Raw genomic sequence first — 14,298 nt, forward strand, 5'->3', positions numbered from 1 at the left:
CAGATAGAACAGTGTCTTCAGCTCATAGAGGGTTCCATTGTTAGAAGTCTGAGAAACGCTCTGTGATAACGTATGGATAATCTTGTTATATGGCCAGAAACTAATGGATGCTGAAGAGTCCTTGGAAGATCAGTCTTTCCTGTAGCTTAAGGCCATTAAGTCAGAATCATTCTTGCTGAATTTGTAAAAATGGAGTTAGCAGTTGGTGCATAAGAATTGTAGGGATCATAAACTTTGTTCTTCTCCTCTTTGACCACATGTAATATGTTTAGTCCACTTTGAAGTCTTCTGATCTTGAAAAATGAAAATGTTAGTCACTCAGTTGTGTCTGACTCTTGGCGACCTCATGGACTGTGGCCCACCAGGCTCCTCTGTCCATGGAATTCTGCAAGCAAGAATACTGGATTGGGTTGCCATTCCCTTCTCCAGGAATTTTCCCAACCCAGGGATCTAACCCAGGTCTCCTGCATTGCAGGCAGATTCTTTACCATCTGAGCCACCAGGGAAGCACAAAGCAGAAGCCTGGTTCTCCTGTCATGGGATCCATGGGGTAGAGAAGTCTCAGTGTATTTGTCCTCTCTAATTTTTCTTTCTCGGGTTCACACTATTTATGGGCTTTTGGTCAGCTTGCGCTAGTTTCTCTCATAGAAGCATCCTGTCTGCTTTTGTTCTCTTTCGAATTTGTTGCCTTTAAATTTATCTTCAAGTATATCATCTTTCTGTTTTCCTAAATGGAACTTTAAAAACTTCAGCCTAAGTATTTGCAGAGTCTTCTTATCTCTCAGCCAACAGCCTTTGTCCTCCCATGGCGGAGGGAGGATCCCTTTGATCTTTTGCCAGTCTGCTCTCTTTAAAGACTGCACTGGTTCAGGCCTGGAATTTTTTCCTGGCGAAGAATTTTCATCTTTGGACGCATTAGCCTCTTTGCAGCCTTCTAATAAACAGTCTCTCTTATAAAGCATAACGGTGGTGCACATTAGTTTGAAGCTACCTTTAGGTCGATGGGCTATCAGCCTTGTCCTTGATCTAATCTTTCGTTGTACTGGAATCCACTGGATGTATAAGTATCACGGAGTTGCCGAGAGCAATACAGTCCGTCATGGGAAATGAGAAGAAGGCTCCAGGGTCCTTCCTCTGTGATTGATTGTCTTATCAAAGCTTTTGAGGCGGAGCTCTGTCTAAGGAGCTCCGAGGCTGCTCAGGGCACTTCCAATCTTACAGGCCCTGCCTCACACTGTCGTCTCTGTCTCAGTTTTCCAAAATCCTCCTTTTTCTTCACTTATTTTGTTTTCCTTTCGAGGACCTGCTTCCCTCCATCCTGTCTCCTTTTCCTTTCTCTCTCCTTATGCTTGTAGGTCATTCCAGTCATTCAAGTGGCCTGGGTCACGGCTGAGGGACCTGGGCAGAGCTTGAAGACTCCCCCCCACCTTCCTGTGCAGCTTCAGTGCTCCTCTCCTTGCTCCTTCTATAGGTCTTGGTCCAGCTGGTTTTCTTGTACATCTCCCACATGTAGGAACGATCCTCTGTGCCAGGCCCAGGCTGGTGGTTCACCTTCTGGGCCAGGTCAGGGGGGTAGAGGTTGGGAACAGGGCCCTGATGGAGCGTGGCTCATGTCTCTCTCCATTATTTTAATGGCCAGTGTGTTTAATATTTTGACTGTTTCCATTTTTTTCACCGTTATAAATAACTACCAACATCTCTCTTACAAGTTAAGAGTGTATGCCTAATTGTAGCAGTTGGTGTGTATTGACCAAAGGAACTTAAAAATAACTTTCTATATGTTTTCCTTTTATAGAAATAATACTGTATTTTTGTTACAAAAAGAATGCTTTGCCAGAAAAAATTTTAAATACCAATGAGCTGAAAGAAGAAAATGAAGTTACCTGCGGTATTACTGATAGTTTCATTCATTTTTAATGCAAAATACTATTTTCTGTTTAACAAACATGAGCCCCTTTATATACATACATAAACATTAAATGGGGCTTCCCTGATGACTCGGATGGTAAAGAATCTGTCTCCAATGCAGGTAGACCCGGGTTCGATCCCTGAGCTGGGAAGATCCCCTGGAGAGGGAAACCGCAACCCACTCCAGTATTCTGGCCTGGAGAACTCCATGGCCAAGTTCTCCTCCATGGAGGAGCCTGGCAGGCCACAGTTTATGGGGTCGCAAAGAGTCAGACAAGACTGAGCGACTAACACTTAAACATTAAATGAGACATTTCATGTTATTAGAAATGCTTCTATAGCATCACTTACGACTGCTTAATATTTCATTCTATAAATGTACCGAGGTTTACTTAGCTACTCCCTCATATGGACTTTTAGGTTTGCTTTCAGGTTTTCACTGTCCTCAGCCGTGCTGGAGTGAACAACCTTGAGTCACGTCTTTACACACATCCATAATGTCTTCTCTAAGCAAATTTTTAGAAATCAAATGGCTGGGTTGAAGGGCATGTATGTGTTTTTAAATTAGTAAACTTTATTTTTTAGACCAGTTTTAGGTTCAAGCAAAATTGAGCCAAAAGTACAGTTTCCATGTCCACAACCCGCACCCCCCAACCTGTGCATGTATAATTTTAAGGATTTCTGCATATGTTGCCAAATTGCCTTTTAGGACTATTGTACCAGTTTCCCTCCTTACCTACATGTTCCCAGAGCCCCACGACACTGAGTATTATCGTTAAAAAGAAATCTTTGATACGGCACATTTAAAGCAGAATACCTTTTCCTGTCATCATAAGATTCAATTTTTTTTCTTCTAAAATATATATTTACATTATTTATAACATTACTATTTATTACAGTTCCTTTGCCAGTTTAACAAAAAAATAAAGTAATACATGTACATAAAAATAAACACCCAGATAGGATAGACAGATGCAGAGGTGTCTGGGAGGAAGGTTTCAGGATATTTGGTTCACCGTATTGATTTAAGTGGCCAGTGTCCTAACCCACTCACTCTGTATCCTTTCATTTCCCTCTGTGCAGAATGAAATTATCATGCCTCCACATTACTCTACCTGCTGTTCTCCCCTCGGCCTCCCCACATTCAAATGAGATAGACACTGTTATGGTCTTCCTTTTACAAATGAGATGACAGAATTCAGAGAGCTGAAGTGATTTGCCTGAGGTCACACAGCTAGGAAGTGGACGAGGGAGCCAGGATTTTCCTTTAAGTCCATATGATTTCAACACCTATACTTAAAAGATGCCACAGTAACAAATTTTCCCTCTTCCCCGTCCCTCAAGGCTGCTGCCTTTCCTGACGTGCCTGTTTCTGTCATTACTGTCATCTTCCCTAAGTTTGGGAAAAGGTAGGTAGGTCTGTATTTTGATTTTGGCTGCAGGACTTAAAAGCTGTATATGACCCTAGGTGGACTTCCCTGGTGGTTCAGTGGTTAAGAATCTGCCTGCCAATGCAGGAGACACAGGTCCAATCCCTGGTCCGGGAAGATTCCACATGCCACCGGGATGCTAAGCCCATGTACCACAACTACCGCGCCCACCAGCCTAGAGCGGGTGCTCTGCAACAAGAGAAGCCACCGCAATGAGAAGCCCACGCACCGCAACTAGAGAGTAGCCCCTGCTCACTGCGACTAGAGAAAGCCCAGCGACGAAGAACCAGTGCAGGCATAAATAAATAAAATTTGTTTTTAAAGTTGAAAAAAAAAAGACCCTCGGCAAGTCTCTCTTTCCTTCTTTGCCTCCATTTCTTCTTCTATAAAATCAGAGTATAATTATCTGTGACAGGATGTTTTGTAGAAAAAGGGACACACAGTCCATGTGACAGTCCCATGTAATGCAAATATCAAGTATTATTATTTCAGAGCCTGGGAAATAATTGCTGATCTAACAAAGTACACTAGCCATGTGGACATAGGCTTCTCTTAGCATACATGACTTTTTCAGAAGAATCTTTGCGTTTGTTATCTGCTTTTTTTTTTAAAGTAACATTGAAAAAAATCCATGGTTACTCTTTATTAAGGAAAAGAGCTCTATTGTTAACTCCTTTTTTAAAAAGTAACATTGAAAAAAAATCCATGGTTACTCTTTAAGGAAAAAAGCTCAGTGTTTGTGGGGGGATGGGATATTTTTATGCAGACACAGGGGAATCCCAAGTCCGCGGAAGAGCCAGCTGGCTGTTTCAGTGGCCCCAGTGCCCTGGTTGGGCGCTGCTTTCCTCTGCTTGTCCTCAGTATTCGTGTAAATCTGTTCCCACCTGTCGTTTCACTTGTAATTAACAAACCCTGGAGCCAAAAGGGAAGTTGAGGGGTGAGGTAGTCTCAAACGTAGGTGGCTCACCCCATCCTCTTGTTGCGGTCTTTCTCCTCATTTCCTCCCCTCAGTTGACCGGAATTCCATGAATACAGGGATTATGTTGCATTTATACCATCAGGACCTGGTGTATTAGGTCTCCAACAAATGTTTATAAACGAATGAATGCTGGCAGTGTTCTTAGGCCTTCTGCAAACTACAAGATGGCTTGTGGTCCCCACGGTCAACAACAAGCAGTGTCCTTCAACACTGTTGTGGTTTCCCTAGAGCAAGAATTATTGAGCTTGGTCTCTGGACCTGTCATGGATCCAGAGAGGGCCTTCAGGGATTCCCACAGACCGCTTGAAATCAGATCCATTTGAAGACAGGGATTTTCTGAAGAGCAGCGTCTTAGCTTTCACTGCCTTCTCAAAGGAGTATGTGACCAAAAATAAATAGAAATCACCGCACAAACTGTGGAAAGCTTTTCAGCGGGGTGGAGTCCTCTAGCCTCTTCATTTTCCTGCACACACGGTCGTATTGATTTGTACCTTGACCCCACTTGATAAATGAACCATACCGTAACCAGGAGGAGTTAGCACTTCAAGATTTAGATCAGGTTAGCATGACCCCTGGCCTCACGTGCTGTAGATCTGCGTGACCCCAGGCTTCCTGTGCTGTACAAGTCCAAAGTTTCCCAAGATTGTAAAGATTCCTTCGTGGGGAAGGAGTGGCTTATATTCTCCTGGTCTTCTCTGCCACCTCTTTCTGTTTCTCAACCTGTCAGCTCATCATAGAAACTCAGTCCCCTCCTGGTTTCCATCAAGAACAAAGAACACACCCACAAAGAGCTTTTATGTCATCATCTTTGCTGACGTTTGGAAAATCCCAGCAAGGGGTCACGGTGGCAGAAAACCCAGACCTCTGACATCTTCCGGGCTCCTAGCTCCATCCCCTTCTGCTGTTCCTCACAGATTTCCCTTAGAAGTCCAGTTCACCTTTCATTACTGCGCAGAGCTACTTGGCAATAAAAACCTTCAGCTTTTATTTCTTTTTTGCATGGCTGAACCCCAAAAGAGGATTAGCAGCCAAGAGGGCCTTCCACTTGACAGGAGCCTTTCTGTTCAGAAGGCAGATATGGTTATAAAGACTTTTTTCTTTTTGTATATACATTTAAACATTTTCTCAAATTTCATGAAGCCATCTAAAAAATCCTGTAGACCTGTATTAAGAATCGCTTTCACTTCACTGTGAATGTAGGCTCTGCAATGAGATAGAGCCTATGAGCACATTGAAGATGTTGTTCTTACATAGAACAAAAGGGCAGGAACATTTTTATTTGAGATCTACTAAACAAGTTTCCCTCTTCTAAAAACTGAGTTTTTTCTTCTGTTTAAGTTCCTCCAACTTTATTTTCCTCATCTTCTTCTTTTTTTTTTTAAAAAGTAATACATTTATTTTTGAAGAGTGTAACACTAATATGCATTTTATAAAAAATAGAACAACACGGAAGTATACCACTTAATGAAATCTGGAATCCAGTTTGGTATATTCTGTATCTTTTCAGAGGTTTAAATGCATATAATAACAGAACAGTGATTGTGAGCCAGGTACAGTGCATTGTCTCATAAAATTCTCACAGTGTCTCTGAGATGGGGCCCCTGTTTACCAGAAAGCAAAGTTGAGGCTTATGGCTAACTGGTGACTTGCCTAAACATATTTCCAATATATTGCTACATAAGCAATCTGTGATAAATTGAGACATATCTAATTGTCTGATTATCTGTTCTTGTCTGATTATCTCCATGTAATAAATTTCCAAAACTGGAATTGCTTGGTCAGAAAGTGTGCATGGTGATAGAACTTCCCTGGGGGTCCAGTGGCTAAGACTCTGTGCTCCCAGAGCAGGGGGCCCGGGGTCTGTCCCTGCTCAGGGAACTAGATCCCACATGCTACAGCTTAACAGTTCGTGGGCCCCAAGTAAAAATCCTGAATGCTGCAACTAAAGAACTCTCACGCCGCAGCTAAGACCTGGCACAGCCAAATAAATAATTTTTTTTTTTTAAAGTGTGTACACTGAAATGTTGGTTCATTTGGAGAAAGGTAGTTAAGAGCTTTGGGCTTCCCAGGTGGCACAGTGGTAAAGAACCTGCCTGCCATTGCAGGAGACGCAGGTTTGATCCCTGGGTCAGGAAGATCCCCTGGGGTAGGACATGGCAACCCGCTCCAGTGTTTTCACCTGGAAAATCCCATGAACAGAGGAGACTGGTGGTCTACAGTCCGTGGGGTTGCTAAGAGTCAAACATCACTGAGCGTGCGCACACACACACACCAGTGTTCACATTCCCACTGCCAACTTGCTGGCCACTCACTAGACTTAGAACTTCCCTGGTGGCTCAGACGGTGAAGCATCTGCCTACAGTGCGGGAGACCCAGGTTCCATCCCTGGGTGGGGATGATCCCCTGGAGAAGGAAATGGCAACCCACTCCAGTACTCTTGCCTGGAAAATCCCATGGACGGAGGAGCCTGGTAGGCTACAGTCCATGGGGTCGCAAAGAGTCAGACACAGACTTAATCTGAACCTCAGTTTGTTCTTATGTTAAGTGGAGCTGATAACAGAAACCTCTTGTGGCCATGAGGACTGAAAGATGATGAATGGTATGTCCCTGGCCAGTGTCCAACACATAGAAAGAGCAGTATATTTAGAAAGACTGGTCCCTGCTCTTACAAAGCTGGCATTTTAATGTGGGAGTAGGGGAGGGGACAGTGAAAGACTGGCAGTAAACAGATTAATGAACAGGAAAAAGAACAGTGCTGTTCAGACAATTAAAGTGATGTGATAGGTAGGTGGGTGTTTCCTGGTGATTGCCAAGGGGGAGGGGGTTGATGGAGGAGGGTTGGAGTGGGAGGTTGGGGTTAGCAGATATAAGCTTTTATATATAGAATGAGTCAACAACAAGGTCCTACTGTATTCAGTACTCTATGATAAACCATAATGGAAAAGAGTTTTTTTTTTTTTAAAGTATGTATATGAATGTATTCAGTTGTATGTACAACTGAATCCCTGTGCTGTACAGCAGTAATTAACGCAACATTGTAAATCAACTACACTTCCATTTTTTAAATTAAAAAAAAAAAAAAGTGGTGGTCATAAATTGACTGCTGCTACTGCTGCTAAGCCGCTTCAGTCGTGTCCAACTCTGTGCGACCCCAGAGACGGCAGCCCACCAGGCTCCCCCGTCCCTGGGATTCTCCAGGCAAGAACACTGGAGTGGGTTGCCATTTCCTTCTCCAATGCATGAAAGTGAAAAGTGAAAGTGAAGTCGCTCAGTCGTGTCCGACTCCTAGCGGCCCCATGGACTGCTGCCTACCAGGCTCCTCCGTCCATGGGATTTTCCAGGCAGCAGTACTGGAGTGGGGTACCATTGCCTTCTCCACATAAATTGACTAAATACTGACAAATTGACCTGCAAAAAAATTTCCTAAAATTCCATTCCCTCTGTGTATAGACATGTTTCTTTTCTTCGCCCTCACGGGCACCTTTCTCCTGATTTTAAAAAGGGGTGTCAAGAGATTGTCTTAGAGAGCTTTCTATCTGTCTTCTAATGAGCTTCACAGGCAGGGGGAAAAGATAAAACCAGTTGATACCTCCGAGGAATCCCTTCTGTCCTCCCTCCCTCAGTGAACGGTCCAGCATCAGCCCTCAGACTCTGAGCCTCCCTTTGCCCTGCCCTTTCTCTCTGTGCCAGTGCCCCTCTGCACCCTGTAATAGACTGGAAACCACCAGCGTTTCAGCCAATATCCATGGGGATCGACCGCCGCTTTCCTCCTCAGGAATTAGGCAGTGCCTGGCTCAGGGGAGACGGCTGATCAAGCATTGATTTTGCTATACAAACAAGGCAGCTTTTAGAGATAAGCTGGTTTTTCCAAACGAATTTGTTGGCAAGGATCTAGTACCTCCTGTGAGTTAAACCTACACAGAGGGCTCTGTACCTCCTTCTGTTACAGTCAGACCCTCTCCTGCTTGGCGGCCAGGGGAGGGGGCCTGCCCAGCTCTGAAGCCTATATCTGCTTCTGCCCCAGAGTCGGTGGGTAAGAAGACCTCCTTTATTTGTTTGTAATGCACCTGTGATTGCGTATTGTTTGTGGATCTGTTCGGTAAAGCCTTTCATCAACCTACATAAACTGTGTCATAAGAAACATTCTCTTCGTAGGTCTTAAGCTTGGAGCCGCAACATTAAATGATACAGCACATGTTAAAATTACAGACTTCATTCAGGTCCTGTTTTTATTTCAGTTTTTTTTTTTTTAATAGCAGTCACATGGTATTAGAATTTAATGTCTGATTCAAGCCTTAGAATAACATTGTGTAGCTTAAACCCGTAGACAAATGGATTAAACGTCACTAGTTCTTAAAATGCCATTTCTTTTTATGATCTTTTTAAACTCACTCAGCAACTTAAGTAAAACATCCCAAGGGCAACATGTGTTCATGATTGGGTGAGGGGGGATAGTCTGGGGATGGCGTGGGGAGGGAATGTGTTCGGTGAAATTGTCCAGGAGCAAAGCACAGCTCACTTGAAGCCCAGAGATTTGTCATCCAAATATGTGCAGATTGCTGGTGCTATAAATAGTTTGAGCTCAAGTAAACAGCTTTCTTCCTCTCTAGCTGTGGTTCGGTCATTGTTCAGATGCCAGAGCTGCTTGGGGAGCAGCAGTAGCTTTCGCTCTTCTCTTAGGCTGCCACCAGCGACCCGCGGTACCCAGGGCTTGAGATGATGGGGGGCACCCCATCCTTGGGCCCTTCAGTTCCCTACCTTTGCTTCCCACCCCGCCCCTGCCTGTCCTGCATCTCTGCAGACCTGCCTCTGCTCCAGAGGAGCCCAGACCTGAGATTCCCGGCAGCTCTAAAAAGCCCCGGGACCACCTGGCTGTTGACTGAAGTAGACTGAGGCGACACAGACGTTCAGTTTTCAGGGCAGAAACACATACGACTCGTTCCCTTCTGTTGGAGCTAAGAAGAGCTGTGCGGTGGTCAGAACTGCCATGGGCTGCCGATGCCAGCAGCTGTCCCGCCGTGTGCCAGGCAGACAGGCAGGCGGGCGGCTGACATTTCCAAAGCACCATTGGGGACTCGAGCAAAATGCTGCCGTTAGAGCAACTGAGGACATTCCACGGTTTATTACTCTACTTCCTTTGGAAAAAATAAGTCTCTCTTTCTCTTAAAATCCCTGCTTCAGCCATGTTCATCTGCTGTGGCTCTCATGTCAGATGCCCACAAAGACCCTAGGAAGATCTTGACATTTTGTTGTTGAGGGCGCAGGGGACAGGAATGCTAGCAAGGACCGGACTAGGATCAGGAATCCTGGGATCCTTGGGCAAGTTACCCAACTTTTCTTAGCTTTAGTTTCTTCATCTGTCAGGTGAGGATAGTCCTGTTTCATGGAGTTGATGAGAAAATGGATGTAGCAGTATTTTCTGGATGGTACTGAACAGCAGGCTATAAAGGAGAGGTGGGGAAGTGGAAAGGGTCTCCCAAGCCTGGCCTTGTGGACTGTGTGACCTCAAGCCCATGAGCCAGTGCCTCGCAGCCTCAGTCTTTTTATCTGTAAAATGGTAATGTCAATACCTGCCTTGTAGCGATGTTGTGAAGATTAGAAATAACACATGTAAAACTCTCACAAATGGCAGATAATAGATAAATGGCAATATCGTGGTGGTGTTACATTTCCTGCGGAGATATTCACTCTGGCCACTTGAGGATTCTTCACCTGGAGAAACAGCTTCAGTTTGTAGATGTTGAGATTACCAAAAGTCCCTGCAAAATGCTTATGGCAATAACTGGTAAAGAATAGATAACATTTTAAAAAATCAAAGTAATGAAATTATTATTAAAAAAAATTCCTACGAGTCCAGAAAGGCATCAGTCTACTGCTTACTCCCTCACCTGACATAACCATTTAATTTTTCTGCCACTTCTCTAAGTAAAATTACCTCTATTACTTAAAATTTTTTTTTAATTTATTTTATGTATTTATTTGTGGCTGTGCTGGGTCTTCACTGCTGTGAGGGCTTTTCTCTAGTTTCGGCAAGCGGGGCACTCTAGTGGTGGTGTGCGGCTCCTCTTGGTGCAGAGCACAGGCTCTAGGGCTTCAGTAGTTGAAGCCTGGGGCTCCGTAGTTGCAGCTGCCTGACTCGAGGCCACAAGCTCAGTAGTTGTGACTCACAGGCTGAGTTGCCCCATGGCATGTGGGATCTTCCCCATGTCTCCTGCATGAGCAGGCAGATTCTTTACCACTGAGCCACAGGGAAGCCCTCTATTACTTTTTTTAAACATTTTTGTCAAAATGGCACAGGCACACAGGTTTGCTTTGTTCTTTTTAAGGTCAAATACCATTATAAACTTACACTAGAAAAACGCTCTCCCCTGTTCCCCACCCCTTCTTCCCTTCCCTCCTGTCTTGCTCCCAAGAGCATACACTTTTGATCCTGTTGGCTGTTTGTTCTAGAATTTCTCTCCCTATATATAAGTAATATATAGTATCTCTCTCTCTTGTAAATCTTTCTACTATGGAAATTTTCAAACATGTTATCATAGAATAGTATAGTGAATTGTCCTGGACCACTCATTACTCAGCCCTAAGGTTCACGACCAGTTTTGTTTCATCTGTGCTAGTGGCCATTTTCCCCCTACTCACAGATAATTTGGGCATAAATTCTAGACATTTCATCAATAACTACTCAAGCATATATCTCTAAGAAAATAAGGACTCCTTTAAAAAAAACTGTACTACCATTATTATACAATAAAATTACTAATAATCCATTATTATTAGCAAAGATCTCCGATAAACTCAAAATATTTATTTTTCAAATCAGATCCAAACAAGGGCACATGCAACCATGATGCTCTTTACTTATCAGTTTTCGACAACTTGCCTGTTGACCTCCTTGGCTGGTGCACGAGGCCTTAGCCTCTGTTCAGACACCTCAGCCCTGCTCACATTCTTTTCTCCCTTTCCTCCCGGCAGCACGGTTTTTTGGTTAAATTCATATTCAGTGTTTTCAGTGTTATGGCACTGTAAATATTATTTACCACCAAGCCAATAACTTTCTAATTTTTTTTTTTCCTTTCTGATGGTTTTTCTGGACTTACTGCTTCTGCTTTAATATGCTCAGTTTTCCTTGTTCCATCGTTCTGAGTCTTTCCATACTTTCCCGTAGTCTTTGAGTACAGTTTTTGGCAGGCTTGTCAGGGAATTCCATGAGGTCCATTTCCCTGGAGCTTCCACCTTCCTGCTTGGATCAGGCTGATGCTCCCCAGGGCTCAAGAGTCAGCCAGGTCCTGAAGCCACTCGCTTCATCATCATCACCATCATCCTTAACATGCCTTTCACCTCTCTTGTTAGATCCTTCTTTTCCAATTCTTACTTTTTAGTTTAAACCCTTGTTTAGGTAAATTTCTCCTCCAGAAGTTTACCGACAAAGCAGTGTACAAGTGAAGTTGTTCTAGGTCCTTGCAATTCTGAAAAAGTCTTTATTTTGCCTAGCTGAGTATACATTCTAGGTCCCAAATCATTTTGAACTTTTTTCTTGAAAAGCATTGCTCCTTTTCTTCAGGCATCAGCATTGCTGGCAAGAGGTCTGATACCAGTTTGATTCTTTTCTATTGAAATAATCTCTCTACAATGGTGTAGCAATTTTTCCTTTTTGAATTCTAAAAGGTCAAGACAGTATGTCTTTTTTCATCCTCTTGGTGCTTTTTAAGCTTTTCGGTTTGAAGATGCAGCCTCCCTTTGTCTCTGAGAACTTTTCCTCATGATTTCTTGGATAACTTCCTGTTGTACTTTCTATTCTGTTCTTTTTCTGGAATTCCTATTTAGTCTGACGTCAAACTTCCTGGATTGTTGTTCTATATCAAGATCCTTTTTTTGTCCTGTGAATGTTTTTTCCCTATATTTTGAAAGATCTCCTTTTCATATTTTCCAGCCCTTCTCCTTAGTTGTCAATTTCAGTTTTCATGTCGTTAATTTTTAAGAGCCCATTTTTGTCTGTTTATTTTATGTTTTATGGACACAGGATCTTCAGAATCTCTGTGAAGACATAAGAATTTTTTTTTAATAAAGCTTACCATTTGTCTGAACCTTTTTTCTCATGGTGGAGTCTATTTTTCTCTTTATTTCAATCTCTGTCATGCTGTTGGTTTTCATCAGATTCTCTGTGATAGTTTTTTCTTTCTGCCGTTTATAGTCGATAATAAAAGCCTCCTTTTAGGAGTGAGGCCTTGATTTCCTCCGGAATTGGTTGTCTGTTTGCCCCCAGAGACCCTACCGCTGCCTGGGAAGCTGCTGGAAGTTCTGAGTACCATCCTGAAGGGTGCATCGTACTCTCAGGCACCTGAGACTGAAGGTCCTTTAAAAGTTAAAATAAGGATGCCCACTCTCCTACTCCAAGCCCTGGCTCACCCCAAGGCAGTTATTCCGTTTATTCAAAGAGCCCTCCCTTCTGCCTGGGTCTCTGCAGAGCTTGCTGACCCTCCATGTGCTGAGGGTGTGTCGTGGGCAGCTGACTGGCACAGGGGCTTCAGTGGGTCCCCCAATTTTCAGTCCTCTTCCCAAATCCTCTTGAGGCCCACCATCCCCAGCCCCAGAGCTTCCCTGGACTTCCCACATTTCCACGGGGGCTTTTCTGTCCTTGTGCTCTGGACTTCATCTTCTGTCATCTTTAACATCTTTTAGAAATTATTTGGAATGAAATTTTTTGTTCTCTAATGATTCTACCTGACAAGAGGGAAAGCCTGGTTTAAAATTTAGAAGACATGCTACTTTTTTTTTTTTTAAGCATCAAAGAATTGCAATAAGAGCTTCCCTGATAGCTCTTTTGGTAAAGAATCTGTCTCCAATGCAGGAGACCCTGGTTTGATCCCTGGGTTGGGAAGATCTGCTGGAGAAGGGATAGGCTACCCACTCCAGTATTCTTGGGCTTCCCTTGTAGCTCAGCTGGTAAAGAATCCACCTGCAATGTGGGAGTCCTGGGTTCGATCCCTGGGTTGGGAAGATCCCCTGGAGAAGGGAAAGGCTACCCACTCCAGTATTATGGCCTGGAGAATTCCATGGACTGTATAATCCACAAGGTTGCAAAGAGTCGGACAGGACTGAGTGACTTTCACATACATACACAAGCCTGGACTATCCGGGATATGTGTGTGTGTTTAGAAAATATTTGTTGAGTTTCCTGTTCTGTACCAGTGAATGAAGGCGACATGTCATTGACCTTGTGGTGCCCACAGTACATGTAACATGTGTTAGCAATAACATGGGTTAACAATAACATGTTAACAAGTTAGGAGAGGCAGAAGGTGCCTGGAGACCCTGAAACATGGGGGAGCTCATGTGGTTCAGAGGGAAGACCTCCAGAAGGAAGTGACATTTAATCAGATCTGATGGCTGAGTAGCAGTTAACCAAAACAAGAGGGTGGGGGAACCTCCCTCGTGGTCCAGTGGCTAAGACTCTCTGCTCTCAAAGCAGGGGGCCCAGGATTGATCCCTGGCCAGGGAACTAGATCCCACATACCGCAACTAACATTTCACATACCACAACTAAAGATCCCACTTGTTGCGAGGAAGATAAAAAATCCCGCATGCCACAGTTAAGACCTGGCGCAGCCAAAAATGAGGAGAATAAATAAGTATTAAAACAAACAAGAGGGTGGGGCCAATCAGATGCATGTTCAACAGTGCAGTGTCAGAGAGAGCACACCTCAAACCAATAGAAGGTCTTCCTGCTGTTAGAGCACCAGACTGCTCAGCCTCAGAAAATAGCCCTGCCTTCTGGGGCCTGGCATTCCCCATCTCAGAAATGAGGAGACCACACGCTCTTTTCAGCTCTAAAAGCCAACACGTCTAAGATTGTTTAACTCAAGAGTTGGAGATCCCGCCTCTCCCATAACTGCCCCCATCTGAAACCCATTCTTGCTAGGGGGAAGCAGGTCTTTAAGAAGGCTGGAAAAGGTAGGGAGGGGCAGTGTGGTGTTCGTATAT

At 43.9% G+C, this 14,298-nt stretch overlaps 1 protein-coding gene across 1 annotated transcript in view; it reads left to right on the forward strand.

Annotated features, from left to right (window-relative positions):
• The window catches only part of PKIG (cAMP-dependent protein kinase inhibitor gamma), a 79,928-nt gene that overhangs the window by 26,706 nt on the left and 38,924 nt on the right, over positions 1-14,298 (forward strand). The window lies entirely within an intron of this gene.

This window comes from Bubalus kerabau, chromosome 13 (assembly GCF_029407905.1).
Source record: "Bubalus kerabau isolate K-KA32 ecotype Philippines breed swamp buffalo chromosome 13, PCC_UOA_SB_1v2, whole genome shotgun sequence".
Taxonomy (NCBI): Eukaryota; Metazoa; Chordata; class Mammalia; order Artiodactyla; family Bovidae; genus Bubalus; species Bubalus kerabau.